Source organism: Lepidochelys kempii, chromosome 2, assembly GCF_965140285.1.
Source record: "Lepidochelys kempii isolate rLepKem1 chromosome 2, rLepKem1.hap1, whole genome shotgun sequence".
NCBI classification, from domain to species: Eukaryota; Metazoa; Chordata; order Testudines; family Cheloniidae; genus Lepidochelys; species Lepidochelys kempii.
Window position 1 is genome coordinate 14,055,091 of NC_136381.1, and position 16,735 is coordinate 14,071,825.

At 40.4% G+C, this 16,735-nt stretch overlaps 1 protein-coding gene across 2 annotated transcripts in view; it reads right to left on the reverse strand.

Annotated features, from left to right (window-relative positions):
* KHDRBS3 (KH RNA binding domain containing, signal transduction associated 3) overlaps window positions 1-16,735 on the reverse strand; it is a 193,525-nt gene that overhangs the window by 93,502 nt on the left and 83,288 nt on the right. The gene's annotated exons all lie outside the window — the stretch shown is intronic.

Below are 16,735 nucleotides of genomic sequence, written 5' to 3' on the forward strand. Positions count from 1 at the left end.
GCTACTATCGCAGAAGCTGTATAAGCTTGGACTCCTTTAAAAAAATTGGAGCACGGTCAGACAGGAAAAGAAGTTATTTAGCAGGCCTTGATTTTTCAGCCTCCTGGGAATAGGATCTCAAAACTCTCTCTCTCTCAATGGAAGTCTAATAAAACACAAAAGGACTTATAACCATATGAAGGAAACAGTACACATGAAGATGTACCTTGTGAAGACAGGCATTTTGACAGGCAGGCATCCATGATGGAGATCCTTCTACTCTTTAGTAAGACCTATCGAACTTGTTCCAAGCAAGTTTGTTCTCTAGGATTTAGCCATGGAGCTTCCAGACCATTAACACTCAACTATTTACAATAAAATACCAGAATACAGTCAACTGAGAGTACTTGCAAAAGCAAAGAGAGGAGTTCCAATGACCATCACAGGCCGTAAGAAGGAACTGAGGGGGCTCAGAGTCAGCTGGGCCTTTTATGTGGATGCCAGTGGCATGCAGCAGCAGAAGGTGCCCTAGCTGCCCCAACAGGTATCGCTGAGGGAAAATTTGCAGTGACTGTGAAGGGGGGCACATGTTCACCAGGAGCGGTCTGCACATGTACACTCACTCAAAGAAGAACTTTCAGTTTATGCTGCAAATAGAAAATAAAAAGTATAGGTAATATTTTTGTTCCAATGAAACTAAACGGTACAAGAATGACCTCTCTGCTCTGACAACCATGCTGCCCCCAAATATCTGTTTGCTTTGGTAGGAAGAACAGTTAGTTCTGCAAGTTGTGGTTAAATAATTTATCTTAGGAGCTTTCTTCTTCAAAAATCCTGTTCACTTCTTGTTTTATCAAACTCTTCAGTGGGTTGTATTTAAAAATTACCTTGTCTACCAGAATGCTTTCTTTCCTCTTCTAGAAAAATAAAAAACAGTAAGAATAGGCTCTGCTCTTTCCTGCTGGTTAATACAGTAAATTATTGACTGCTTGGACAATTTCTTTTTCTCAAACGAATTTCTGTATCTGTAATCATGGGAGTTCTGTACTAGATGTAGATCTTGAACATCTAAGACTGACCTGTTCTCTTGGAATTTCTAATGAACGTTTTTCCTGAAGGAACTGTCCCCTAGAGGTATTTAGCTTCTGAGTGAAAGGCTCACCAAATAGTCTGAACATATCTAATATGAAAATACTTTTGAATCAAGGATCTGAAATCAAGTTTTGATCAAATTTAATATTAATTCTCCTCTAGACATAGTTTCTCTTCATAGAGCATTTCTAGTGTCTCTAGAACTGTCAGTCATTTTTGGTGTTGTGTTGAAGACCATTGAATCAAATCAGAGAAGAGAATGAGTTACTCCTTAAATACCCATCTATACTGTGCAGAAAGAAAAATTGTGTTACTGGGATTTCCAATTTGGGATACATATGCAGGAGATCTTATGCAGAAATGGTATTGCACACAATACAAGGTAACTCTTTTGGATCTCATTATGACAGATAAAGATGAATTAATCACTAGAGGAGAAGTTGGTGGTGGTTGCGTAGGGACCAGTGATCATTAACAGATTACATCAATATAGGCAAAAAGAGGACAGTCATAACCAGTAATTGTATCTAGGGGGAGGGGTGAGAGAGAGTCTGTATGCCTATGTTCATCCTTTTTACAAAACTATAATGGATTTTGTACAAAGTATGCCTTGTGAGGTATTGTTTGAAACTCATGATGTGCTCATTATTATTGTCCTGGTAAAATATGTATGGCAACATTATATGTAAAGTTATAAGATACTACTGTATAAACACTGAGACATATTCCAAGTTTAGAAAAGCAGGCACAAACTGGTTCCTCAAAGACAAAAGGCAAACTGACACCTCAGCCAGGTGTCAACAAAATCAAATGGACTATCACATGGTTAAGTGACCACTCTTTGGCAGGAAAAAGGATACCAGCAAGAAATTTACATGTTGGCAAACAGCTAGAAGTTCCCATCCCACAGACTTTTTGTCTCCTGAACCCAGGGCTTGGTAACGAGTCTGTACACAGACACAAGTGTCTGTTGTAAAAATTTTGAGGTCCATGGCATGGAGTATGCTCACCTCGGGCAGCTCGGCTCCCTGTCCCTGCTGTTGCTGGCTAAGGGGAGGCATGGCCAGGCAACTCTGCAGGCAAGCACGCATGCATGTTGCCAGATTAGTCTGCTGCAGGCACCGCTCCCCCGCAGCTCCCGGCCAATGGGCTGGGAGCCGCAGAGTCAACGCATGGGGAGTGGGGACAGAGTCAGTGTCATTAGTTGCTGGGCAGAGTCAGGCAGGACAGCACGAGGGAGCGAGGGAAAAAGGCAGGAAACGGGCCGGGAGGTGGCATGCGGCTCCATTGGCCACTGATAGCATGAGGGGGCATGCTGCCTCTGTCCCCCCCGCTCCAAGCACTGACGCCATGACCAATGGGAGCTGCGGGGGGGGAGGGAGGAGGGGGGCCTGCACCTGCAGATGGAAGCAGTGTGCCTGCAGAGTTGCCTGGCTGCACCTTGCCTCCACCAGCAGGGACGTGGAGCTGCCTGAGGTGCTAGAAGGTGAAGAAGAAAGAGGTTCTTTCGAGCTGTTGGCATTGCAGGTCTCTGTAATGAAATAGGTCCCTACACAATTATCTGCTTTTACCCACTGTCGCATGTTGGTAGGCTATGTAGAACAGGGCCACCTCAGCGGGAGCACCAGGGGGCATTAAACCTGATGGGAGCATAATCCCAGACACACAGGGTTAGAATGCCCACAGCCCCATCCCTTCAGGGTAGTAGCCATGCTCCTCACCTTCTGCATCTGAGCAGCAGGCAGGCCATGACCCTGCCTCCTCCTCAGCCCCTTGTGTGCCCAAGGAGACCCAGCCCAGCAAGCCCCCCCTGTCAGCAGAGTGTGGAGTGTTGGAAAGTGGAGCAGGAACTGCATCATCGTAGGACGGTCTTAGTGATGGTGCTTCGGAGTCCCTGAGAGGCTAGGTTTGTATTCTTGGCACTGCCTCTGCTATGGATTTCTTGTGTGACCTTGGGCAAGGCCTCATCCCTGTGACAGCTGGGGAACTAACAACCCCCCATTGTGCAGTAATGAGGGCCATAAAGAAATATTTAGAAAGAGAATGAAAGTCTGATGCTAAAAAGAGATTCAAAAGGTGGGGAAGGAGAGGAGAATTTCTGGTACCTTCCCCTCCTCCTCCCCCTCCCCACAGCTAAGCATCCATGCAGGGCCCGGGTGCAATCTGGCCCATAGTTTTTATTAATGAACTGCTACTGCTGTACAGATCACAGAACTTTGATTTTCTGTGAACCCTGTAAAAAGTAGTTATTTTTTAAAAGTATTCATAATTCAAAAGAATTTCCTCCATATTTAATAAAGTGTAAACACAGTTTTTAGTAATTGCAAACCCAATAAAATGCAGTGGGGGTACCTTTTATTTTGTATGATGTTTTGATACCAACCTAAGGTGACCAGACAGCAAATCAGGACCGGGGGGGAGGGCAGGGGAAGAGACGGATAACAGGAACCTATATAAGAAAAAGACCAAAAAATCAGGAATATCCCTATAAAATCAGGACATCTGGTCACCCTATACCAACCAAACCCAAGGACACAGTTATAGCAGGCTTTAATCTATTGATCTACCTACCTACATATCCACAACAATAATTCGGGACACATAACATTTCTGAATGCCATCAACTTCAGTTAAAGTTAGTTAGCCCAGTCCTGAAAGGTCCTCAGTATCTTGAACTCACAGTGCAGTCAATGGCTGTTGAGGGCCCTCAGAAGCTCATAGCAGCTGCTCAGCACCTTGCAGTATCAGGGCTTCATTCTCTTTCCAAACATCTTCCTAGGTACTTATACTGAACTCAGTAACACAGTATTTGAGTGCCTCAGACAATGAATTTAGCCTCATGCAACATTTTTGAGGTCTCCCTGTGTCTGCCTATACATATGCTATTATAGCCCAAATCTATAGCAAGGAGCAGCCCTGGCAACGACTTACATGGCACTGTTTCTCATTTTCAATCTAAGTTTCTCTCATTGTCTCTGGAACCTCTGATTCAACCCCCCCCCCCACTTTATTTATTTATTGGTTACTTATCCATTAGTGCTATAGTACAGAAGCAGGACAGAACTAAAGCTAAAGAAATGCATTTATAATGAATTCCCAGCACCTGTAGATTTCCACTTAACTTGATGGGATATTTTCCTTACATTATGAAAGTAACTATTCCACAGTAAAGGCCAAAATCTGCCCTTCAAGTTGTGTGTAGGCAGAATTGTACTTCAGCAACAGCTGTATGAAAAGGATGACTGTAATAAAGAATAAATACAGAACACTGGGAAAGCCTGATTAACATTATGTTAAACTGTTTCATATTGAGATGACAGAAGACATGGGAATAGGGCACCCATTTCTGATGCCTGTTTCCTGTATGTATGTATGTACGTACGTACGTACTATGTTAGGTCAGTTAATCCCACCACCACAAGCGTTCCCTTCTTAGGGTCTTTTACTAATATGGTACTTCCTGATCATAGCTTGTGAATACGGATCTACATTACATGAAATTGGTTCTGCCTTTTCTTAGTGGAATCCAAATATTTTTATTTAACTCCTCAATTTCTCTTTTGCTTCCCCTAACCCAGAGGATCATTACATTTTTAAAAATATATTTTAACAAACAGTGATGTCACCAAAAAAAAAAAGTTATATTGAAAATGGGTTGCCAAACCCTAGGAAGAGCTGTCAAAATACTTAAAATATTTGGAAAGAGTTCATGAAGTTTGGTGGGCTGCTTGAGCCCCTGCAAGAAATTGTTCTCAAGGGACCAATCATGCAAAACTCCCCAAAAGGAATTTAAGAACAGGCCCTAATTATTAAGCCCTCAGTAACAAAGTATGTAGCATTCTTTATAGACATCTGAAAATATCCCGTGAAAAGCTGTTGAAATAAATTTTCAAGCCATATTTTCAGGATGCTGTTTTTCTTGTAGCTCCTACAATTTTTTTCACCATTGTTCAAATTTATGCTATTACAGTTTTCTAGTAAATTTAATATACTGATCCTACAGCCACTGAAGTCAGTGAGTTTTGCCCTTAACAGCAATGGATGCAGGATCAGGCCTTTCACTGAATGTATCTGAACTGAGTTTCTGTGTGGGTTTTTTTTTTTTTGAAAGTATAACTTAAAAACAACACTTGATATGAACATTTATGTCCAAGAACAATAAAAAGGTGGTGACAACAATGCACTGGATATATGGTTTTAGGATAAATATTTATTTAAATACCCCCATCCTACAAAAAAATGACTTTCATTTTTTAAACAAAGCCCATACTGGACTTCACAGAAAATAGACTATGTACTGATAGAATAATAATAATAATAATAATAATAAAAGATTTAAAATGGGGGTATTCCATGTTTTTGCCTCACCATGTCAGACTGATCTTTATCTTGAAAGTTACTGAATTAAAATTCCCATACTACATGTGGCAGTAGCAACATGATAGAGTTTTGCTTCACTGATTAGAATAAAGTGAAATAGGTTACTGTAGAATCTTGACACAAAAAAAGAAGAGGCTTTGTTATCCAATCAGACAAAGCATTAGTGTGATGTTGCACCCTATAATGCTTTACAGAATATGCTTATAAATGTAAGTATGACACAAGTTTTATGCTAGATATGCCATGTAACATATCTTTGCAAAGGTTACATTCTACTGCATGTATTCGTCCTATTCGTATACATGTATTATTTTTATATCTGAACTTATGCGCGTTGGCTCTATGCTTGTATTTAAAGTGTTTGCTGTAGAAAGCACCTAAGGCAGATTTGGTCAACATAACGTGAAGGGGTTATTCAAGTAAATGGAAGTACGTAGCTAACAATGGACCTTGACAGACACCAATCCACATCTGAGCTTTCCTGGGAACGTTCGGGCTAACAAGTGGGCAATGGCGTCGACCTGTTGAGAACTGAGTCATGCATGGACATGTGACTCCAAAACTCCATCTTGTAGCTGTAATGCTACACAGGGGGGAGGGCGGCGGGGGGAGGGAGGAGGAGAGAAGAGGTTTCCACTCACACAAGAGAGAGACTATATAAGCCCCTGGAAACCCCTCCATTTTGTCTTCAGCTGGCTCAAGAGATAGCCTCTCCACCCCAAAGAGATGCCTGAAAGAAACTGGAACAAAGGACAGTAATTACAGAGGTGTGAGTGATCGCTGGACCCAGACTAGGAGGAAATCTAGTCTGTAAAAGAAGCTTATTGGAACATCTCTGAGGGTGAGATTTACCTGCATTTAGTGTTTTACTATAGTAGGCTTAGACTTCTGTGTTTTTCTGTTATTTTGCTTGGTAATTTACTTTGTTCTGTCTGTCAGTCATTACTTGGAACCACTTAAATCCTACTTTTTATATTTAAAAACATCACTTTTTACTTATTAAGTCAGAGCAAGTATTAATACTTGGAGCAAACAGCTGCGCATCTCTATCAGTGTTATAGAGGGCAAACAATGTATGAGTTTATCCTGTATAAGCTTTATACAGAGTAAAACGGATTTATTTCAGGTTTGGATCCCATTGGGAACTGGGTATCTGGGTGCTGGAGACAGGAGCACTTCTTAAGCGTTTTTTCCAGGTAAGCCTGCAGCTTTTGGGGGACGTGGTTCAGACCTGGGTCTGTGTTTGTAGCAGGCTAGTGTGTCTGGCACAACCAGGCAAGGTACTGAAGGCCCAAGCTGCTAGGGAAAATGGGCTCAGTAGTAGTCCCAGCACACCAGGTGGCCATTCCCAAGGGGGTTTGTGTGACCTGACCCATCACAGTTAGCTATGTTCAAATCAACGTTGAGAGAGTTTTTCCCCCCTCATTCCAGTGGGGAAAAGAACCTGCACAACATGGCGCTGAAAAAAAAAATCATTCAACCCAGCTTGGGAAAAGAATATTTTATGTTCCAAAGACCCAAAGATTGTTTTATGGAGTGCCCAAAGTGTGGCCAAGTAATGAAACTGCTCAAGTCAACTGTAGCTCGCAACCATGCTGAGAAGTGGTGCAAAAAAAATGTCCAAGACTTCAAACACCATGAGTGTAGAGAAGCAAATTCACTCAGGAGGCCACATCAAAAAGAGATAGAGAGGTAAAGTCAATGACTGACTTTAACCAGAATGTCAAAGATGCACAGAATGATCTTTGCCTTGCCTACAGTTTAGCAAAAGCCAAATTGCCATTTAGAGCAGGTAGCATCTTCAAAGAAATTGCCAAAAAAATTGACCCAAAATGTTCTCCTTTTCAAAGACTGCACTGCAGTGCCAGAACTGTAGCAAGAAACACTGACGATTTAGGTGACTACCTTTACGGTGAAACTGAAAGCAGCAGTAAATGCTCCATTTGTTAACTTAATGTGTGATGAGAGTATCACAGAATCTCAGGGTTGGAAGGGACCTCAGGAGGTCATCCAGTCCAACCCCCTGCTCAAAGCAGGACCAATCCCCAATTTTTGGCCCAGATCCCTAAATGCCCCCCCTTCAAGGACTGAACTCACAACCCTGGATTTAGCAGGCCAATGCTCAAACCACTGAGCTATCCCCCCACCCAGTACTGACCACAGTGACAAGAGTCAGCTTATTATGTACCGTTACTTTGTGAATGTTGACACAAGTGAAATTCGCTTCAAGTTTATGAGCTTAATTGAAATAGCTGAACAATGTAATGCTGAAAATCTGAATGCAGCCATTGTTCGCAGTTTGGAAAAGGACCAAAACAAGTATCCCGTGGATAAAATTATGGGATTTACATCGGAAGGGACATCTGTAATACTAGCCCAACGTGAAAGTGTTTCAAAGTGACTGAAAGATCGTTATGGTGATTTATTCATCCAGCATTGTATGACCCATCACCAAGCCTTAATGGATAGAGATGCTGAATCAGTCATACCTGACTTTGTGGAAGATATGATCAAAGCGACAGAGATATTTCAGGTTTCAGAGTAACAGCTGTGTTAGTCTGTTTTCACTAAAAGAAAAGGAGTACTTGTGGCACCTTGGAGACTAACCAATTTATTTGAGCATAAGCTTTCGTGAGCTACAGCTCACTTCATGAGTTTATAAGCTCACGAAAGCTTATGCTCAAATAAATTGGTTAGTCTCTAAGGTGCCACAAGTACTCCTTTTCTTTTTACAGATATTTCAGTAGGGCTGTGAGAAAAAAGGAGTTTAGACAGATCTGTGAGCTGAATGAAGAATATTCAAATCTGGTTAGCTAAAAAAAATTCACAAGTTAAGTTTGGCTGCCTGAGTTGAGAGGTTTGAGCTACTGAAGGATTCTCTAGTGCAATACTTGGCAAGAGCGTCATTTGGGAACGCCAATTGGGTCGCCAAATTATAGAACACATTGCCAGAATATCTATGACACTATGTCATTAAGTCTGGTAATTTTGTCAAGTGTCCATCATGCAACAGGGTGGTGCTGACCCCTGCCTGAACCCCAGCTGGCAATGATTCTTAAAGAGAAGAAAAATGATAAAAATGAGGAACAGACTCCCCAAATGATCTCTCCCTTCATCTCTACTCATGGCATCACCACCACCACCTAAGGACAAGGAAATCAATACTAAACCAAACGAGGGATCCTGGCTGAAAGGATTCCAGCCAATAAGACTGTTTAGCATGTGGTGAGAGAAATCTTTGATTTGAATTCACTTGCGTGTTAAGTTAGGCTTTTAGTGTGTGTTCTGGGACTGGGATTTGCTGGTGCTGCTCTGCAATGTAGTTCATGGCTGGCTGGCTAGCTAGCTAAAATACTTCTACAGTATAGCTGGAGGTGATTTACATGCTGTGTGTGGGCAGACCAGGAGCAATTACTCTCACAGCAAAGCCCTGTAAATGGCACCCCAGGTAGGAGAATTGAGGGGACACAGCTGTCCATCTGTCGTGTGTGTGTGTGTGTGTACGTGTGTGTGTGTGTGTGTACACACACAGTACTCCAAAAGGGATAATTCTCCAAACGGAGGAAAATTCTGTGCGAATTGGGAGGGAAGGTGTAAACAGAAATGTAAAATTAAAATATGAAGTTCTTTAACAAGTTTATCAGGTGGCCAAAAAGCTGATTCCACAATCAAAAATGAGACCAACTTTGGCTAAAAGTCCAGCCCAGTTCAGTAATGAAATGAATTAGAAATCAAAAGAATACTGTATAACAAGTGGGTGAAAAGGGGAAACAGAACAATCAAAATCTGCAGTTAGAAAATTGATAAGGGAAGCTAAAGACATCAGGGAAAAATCCATGGGTCGCAGAGCTAAGAACAATCAGGACCACTTTTTAAAGTATACTGGGAATAAAGAAATCCTAGCAATGGTATAGGCTCATTACTAGATAGAGATGGTAAAATTGTTCATAATGATGAAGAAAGGTAGAAAGTATTTAATTTCAAGTGTTCAGATAACCTGCTGACATGGATAATTGTTGGCCGATTAGCCTGAAATCAATCATGAACAAAATGGAGAAGCGGATATGGGATTCAGTTGATAAACAACAGGACTATAAGTAATGCCAGCAAAGTTTTATGGACAGATTTCAAAGAATAAAATTGGGTTTGTCTGATAAGATTACGTTTGGTTGATGATTATTACAGATATGCAGTTCAGTTTATAGTACCGCACAATATTCAGGTTAAAATACTAGTACTACACATTATCAATAAAGCACACTAAAACGGTTCAAGATAGATTTAGAACTGACAGATCTCACAGTAGTCAATGGAGAACCATCATCAAATGGGAATGTTTCTAGTGGGGTTCTGTTGGGATCGGTACTAGGTCCAACGCTATTAAAATTTTTCATCAGTAGTAAAATAAATATAAAACTACTGTTGATAAAAATTGCAGAGGACACAAAGACTTCCCATCGTAAAGTAAGATCTCAATCGCTTGGTAAACTCAGCCATTCAAACAAAAATACATTTTAATATGGCCAAATATAAGAACATAGAATGCAGGCCATAGCTACAGAATGAGGGATTGTATCCTGGAAAGCAGTGACTAAAAAAAGATTTAGGGGTTACAGTGGACAAGCAACTCAACATGCACTCCCAGTGCAATGCTGTGGCAAAAAGGGATAATGTGATCATTGGATGTATAAAAACCGAAGTAGTGAATAGGATTAAGGAAATTCTTTTACCTCTGTATATGAGATTGGTTAGACAATACTGGAATGCTATGTACACAGTTCTGGTTTTATGGATATTGAAAAACTGGAGAGGGTGTAGAAAGTGATTGGGTTGGAGAATTGCCTTACAGTGAGAGGCTTAAAGAACTCAAGCTGTTTAGCTATCAAAAAGATTGAGAGGTGACTTGATTACAGCATAAGTACCCTCACAGGGAGAAAATACAGGATTCTAAAGAGTTCTTTAATCTAGCAAAGAAAAGCTTAACAAGAATCTATAACTGGAAGAGAAGCCAGACAAATTCAAATTAGGCACAGATTTTAAATTAGGGTGATTAATTATTGGAATAAACTAACAAGGCAAATGGTGGAAATCCCCATTTCTTGAGGTCTTCAAATCAAGACCGGATGCCTTTCAGGAAGAAGTTATAGGCTCAATTCAGGTGTAACTGGGAGGGAAGATTGGCCTGCAATAGGCCAGACTCCCTAGATGATCTAATGTTCCCTTTTGGCCTTAATTCAATGAATCTATCTTTTTCTTAGAGTCTTTATTCTGGAAACAAAACAAGAATCATGGGTATATTTGTGTAAGTAGGAAGTTCTCTACAGTCCATTTTAAAAGGCAAATTAAAAGGGTAAGATACTAATCTGTAATCTGCTTGTTTTTAAATTATATTTCACAGGACTTTCTTGGTTCTTGTAGTTTCAAACATGAGAGAAGCTTGAAATTCACATTCTTCATCCACCAAGGCACTGATAGACGAGCATAAGGCTCCCATATGAATCCTTCCAAAATGTCAGTGTCTAAGGTAAAACACAAAAAATGGAAGTGCTAGGGGAGGCAGTAGCTTGTGCCAATGCCACTGCCTCCTAAACAGCTTTCTGTCAGTTCTTGAAAGTGCAGTCAGAAAGGTGAATTGAAATCTTCAAAGAAGCAGAATTACAGGTATATACATTTTATTTTATTTTTAATAAGATACCGTCTGCACCATAAATTACTCCTGGAGAGTAGACATCTCAAATGATACCTCAAAATATAAAGCATGATTAATAGTGCAGTTGGCAGAGAGAATGAAGGGCAATACCTTATATTATGCAACAAAGACTGAGAAGAATCCTCCTGCGAGCAACAGTAATACAAAAAATGAAATAGTAAATGTTATCTGGGCAAGTAAAGAGTATCAGGTTTCCTTTCTGCCTGACAGACAAGAAGAAATGCTTGGAGTGGGCTAAGTGATAACAGGCACAAAGATACTGCCCTCCCAGTCCGGGTGGAGGGAGATCAGACAGTTGAGTGGGAAAGAAGAAAAAAAGAAGATCTCCGCTGCGAAGAGAAGGGGAACGAGAAGATGTGAGTAGTGCAGAAGCAGGAGAAAATGCAATCCGTACAACAGACCAAAGCCTCAAGTCAGAGGGGAATGAATTAGGCCTTCATTTCAGCCACAAAGACTATTTCTGGGGAGAAAGGGTTGGAACTGTGGAGACGTATGCTGCTGATTATGCCTAGGGCTGAACATAATCTTAAAAGTGTTCTCTGCTAATGCTTGGATCATGGAGTTATGATGACTTGAGAGGAGAGAGAGAGGTTGGGCTTGGAGTTTTCAGTACTAGTCAGTTTATTGTGGGTTGGCTGCCTTTCAAGTGTCTACTTAGCAACTTCTAGAGCCTTGCAAACTTAGCAGCAGCAGCTGTAGTTGTTGCAAGCCAGAGTTTGATTTGATTTTAAGAAAGAATAATGTTTGCAAGCTACAGGTTATAACCAGAGTGTCGGAGTGCAATTATTTTTCCTGAAAGACAAGTGATAGCTCAGTTTGCCAGGAAAGCCACACCAGGCTTCGTAGCAAATAAACCACAATTAGGTTACCCACTGCTACTGAAAAAAAAACCCTAGCTTGACTGGATTTTAGGAGGTGGACAGCTTCTCTCTTGTGCTACACAAAATGAATACTCCATTTTAAAAATGTAGGTTTTTAGTCCTTCTGGTAGATTCCTTTTGAAAAGCTAAGAGATCTTAAGACAACATGGGCTTAACCCTGGATCTAACAAAAGGTCATTTTGTACTACCTGAACTCAACACAGGCAAGGTTCCATCCCATCTCTTACAATCTGCTATGAAAAAAAGTAAACCATGTAATTAGGGAGGAAAGGAGAAAGGTTGCTCTGGTTCTCAGTCTTCATCTTTCCACACTCAGCAGGATAGGATCAGCCACTGCTGAGCTGAGAATCATATCAGTCTCATCTCTTATGGTGCTAGTAGAATCACAGAACAACTTCTCCACTGAGGTTAATTTATGCCTTTGCTCCAGCTGTACCAGAGGAAATACCTTCATTGCCAGTGGATGGAGACAGTGTTTCTGATCAAGCAGTCTTCTGTTGGTGCCAGGTCAGGTAGCTTCTTGTTCATTAGATTAGTCAATAATATCTCCTCCATCTTCTCCCACTACTCCATCATTACCTGATTCAAGAAACAGGGTTTATCATCTGTTGACTAAATGTAATTGTGTTTGGATTAGTGGCAATCCAAAATACCTTGTGAGTATGGCCTACTGCAGGACTTTCCGACACAGGATGTTATGATCTGCTGCCTTCTTATCTAGAAGATGATGCTCAGGTTGTCCATTTAGACACGAGATCTGATTAGGATAGCATAACTGATTGCTCTCATCTCTGGAATATTCAAGAGTAGCTGTTCTTGGAGACAGCAAACTCTCTAAGTGAAAGTTCTGCTGTGTGGTATTCCATTCATCCAAGATTTGACGCAAGTTTAGTTTAGTGTTTAGACACTATGGTGATAAGATACTTTATAAATACCTACAGATAAATCCAAGTGATTCCTTTCATACTGGTGTGCCTGATCGGCCAGCCATCAAGATAGGAAACCATGTGTACTCCCAGCCCATGCAGACAGGCTCCCATTACTGCTAAGAATTTCACAAGTATACACAATGCTATTGTAGAGCTACTGAGGTATAGTCCTTTAGACAGTCTGAACTTTTGGAGTCTCCAGATGCAGAATCTCTAACATACTGGAAGTCAGCCAGCGTTCAAAGAGTGTCTCTCACCTTAGAAACATATGGAAGGGCACGCACAGGAAGGTACTGCCAACCAAGAGGAACAGATGCTCCAAGAAGTACCCCACATTTAGAGCATCAAACTGTCACCAGTTATTGCTATAGATATACAGACATATGCTAGGCAAGGTATAGGTATGGAGTAAGGCACTAACGCAAAAACCAATAGTTTAGCTAAACTAACTGAGGCCTAAGGTCTAAAGATTTGACATAATAAGCTAACCAGTAAGTGACCCTATATCATAAGTTGTCACAAGATAGAGTGCTGCATTAAGTAACTGATCCTAAACTGCTGACAGGTAACCACAACATACCTGTTTGGAACAGCTTTTAATATTTTAAAATCAGAAGCATCAGCAGATAATGCCATGGTAACGAAACATATATGCTAATAAGCTTAAGGTAAATGGCCTAGTAACCTATTGGAGAAGAGTATCCAAACATTAGTAGGGTGAGGATGCATAGGTAAGGAAAAGAGGTTGAAATCCCTATTGCATATGCCTGAGGAATAGGGAGTGTTGTCATAACCTATTATAAAGTTAGTACTCTACCTGTGCACCCCAGATAGATTTCCAGGAACCTACAAGTCCAAGGACAACTTGTGAATCATCTCACCTACTATTGGGCTCCCCACAAAGAATGGTGAGAGTACATGAATGCTGAATTCTGTATTATCTATTTTGCTGGGTTGTAGTGTTTGTGATATTGCTCATTGTGCTAATAAAATTATTACAAAAATCAGAAATGGTCTTCCCTTCCCTAAGTGTGAGTCTCTCTGATACACCGTGGCCCTCAATCTAATTTTGTAGATGATCTAGAGGCAGCTGACCAGCGCAATAACACATCATGTTAAATTGTAAATTCTAAATAATACCTAACCAATAGATCAGGCAACAAAAGTAAACTGGAAACTATATGATGTTCCACACACCCAATGACATCCACGCTGCATCCAGGCCTTACATGACAAAACACAAAATCTCCTCCACACCAGAGGCACTTGAAGGTATGGATCCGCTGCTGAGTTGCACCAATTTCAAAGACACTGAATTTTCATTTCTTTTTGCACATGGTGCCTCCTCCAAAGTATGTCACCAACATACTGTTACCCAGGGTTTTCAGAACCCAAAGCAGTAGAAACTTCACTGTTTCACTCCAGGTGGTGTCAGGAATAAATCAATGGGAACACAGCGCTTCCAGATGATGAAAAATTGATACAAGTGTGCTCTGATCTAAAACTACTATTTATTAGATTTAAGCACAAGAAATAAGTTTAGAACATCCCAAGCAATTACACAGAATCTGAGATGGTACTGAGTAGTTAACAGCAGGTCCGCAATGGTTGGTCGCTTCCCCACCAGGGAGTACGGTGTCAGGAAAGTCTCTCAGGATAGCTTCAGAGAGCTCACTCTAAAGTACACTCTATTATCTAGTCTTCTGATAACTAATTTTTACAAATCACATACCTCATAGTGACCCGTACTGGTTCATCAGTTCTCCTAACTTTAAGATTGTTAGGAATGTTTTGTTAAGTAGTTTGTTAGTCATAATAAGCTTCTATATCAAAGGCGCCTGAACTCAAGGACCCCATCCACTTATTCTATTTCAGTCTCAACATGTTCAATCTCCTCCCATTCTGATTAGCCAAAACTGCAACCCTGCAGATACTTTTGACCTGGCCTCTAGAAGCCCTGCTTGTTCAAATTAATTCTTAACTATGTAGTGTTCCATATTTCATTAATTCATGGTGGCTGAATACACACAATAAGGTTCCAATTAGCTTGATCAAATTCTGGGGTAACAAAACCACTCCATTCTGGAGCAACAGTACAACCTCCCCAACCCGAGGCACCACCAGTGTCTCTCTTGACATTTAAGATGTTCACTCTGCTCCAGGTAATGGTATTCTGCTGTGGCTCTAAGTGGGCACTGGAATTTGTGCTTGTACCCCAGAGTCCAGAAGAGAGAGAACTACTGAGCTATACAGACCTGCTTGAATGACTCCTTTCGAGCTTCATAATCAAATATTAAACATAACATCCACCAGAAGCCAACTTTTGTCAGAGTATTTCATCAACTTCGACAAGCAAAGAGCTTATCTCCACTATGTGGTGAGTCACTCACATTGTAAAGTTTGTCTTCTACATGCACCACAGAGCACTAACACTCTCTATGCACTTTATATACACAATTTTAGTAGCACCCCTGTCATAACAGGATTAAAAATAAAAGACATCATGTAGGTGTATCAAACTTCAGTGCTGAGGACTGAAAGTGGGAGCAAACTCTGTTTCAGCTTCACTTAAGAACAAAATCAAATACATAACAATGCAACGAAGACTCTCAGTGATGACAAATAAAATAAGTAAGGTCCCATAGCTCACACTTGGAAAAAAAATCCAAGAGTAAGAATGCTGTGTGGGTAGTATCTTTAAAGAAGGCTCTTTATCTAGTAAGATCTGATTTAAGAGTTCAGTGTTTTCCTGCAACAGCTCAGGTACTCTCTAACACAACACAATCTGTACCAAAGAAAACATCACCTGAATTAACATCTTAGCATGCAAGTAAAGGGGAGGAACTGATTTTTCAAATATTTTGTTTTATAATTATTTGTAAACTTAAAGTTCATGCATACGTTTATGGAAAGCCATTATAGCTTAAAGATAATTTCATCTGGCAAAACAACAACGTTTAGATAAATAACCCTCTTATTATCTAGCTATTACTATCTATGGCCTTTTACTTATAACTGTTAATATTGTACCTTTATTTGCAGATAAGGTAACCATGGCTAATTTGCCTTCACTCAGTTGTCATTTGAAATTGGAGATTTATTTATTTTGTAATGGTTCCTACTTTTTGAATTGCAATGCAAATTTCCTCATATTTGCCTCTTACCCCAACCTAACAGCAAGCAAAAGCATGGGTCTGCATATTGCCCACTCTTTCTAAGGACTTCCTTAACAGCCTACATGAAGAAACCCAAGTTACCAGGGACATCTGAATTGCCTTGTGTTTTACTACTAAGAAACCAAAAGTTGCTTTAAAGCTATATTGCCACACCTGAATATAAAACTGGTTTAAAAATCAATTCAATTGCTACCTAATTTGTTTTGACAATGTATTTTTGATAATGAGCTAACTCCAAATTATATTCAGTTTTAAAACAGAAGTGGCTAAATCAAAAATATAATTAGGATGAGTTATTGGGAAACAGGCATATCACCAGTAATAAATAACTTAGCTCACATATAACGATTTTCATCCATACATCTAAGAGTGCTTTCCAAAGGAAGGTATCTGTCCCCATTTTACAGATGGGGAAACTGAGACATGGTGAGCTGGTGTGACTTGACCAAAGTCACACAGCACATTAATGTCAGAGCCAGGAATAGAATCCGGGTTTCCTAATTCCCAGTCCAGTGTCCTACCCACAAATAATCATGCTGCCTTCCTATTAATATACACATATTAAAATGTTTTACTTTACATGGGAAT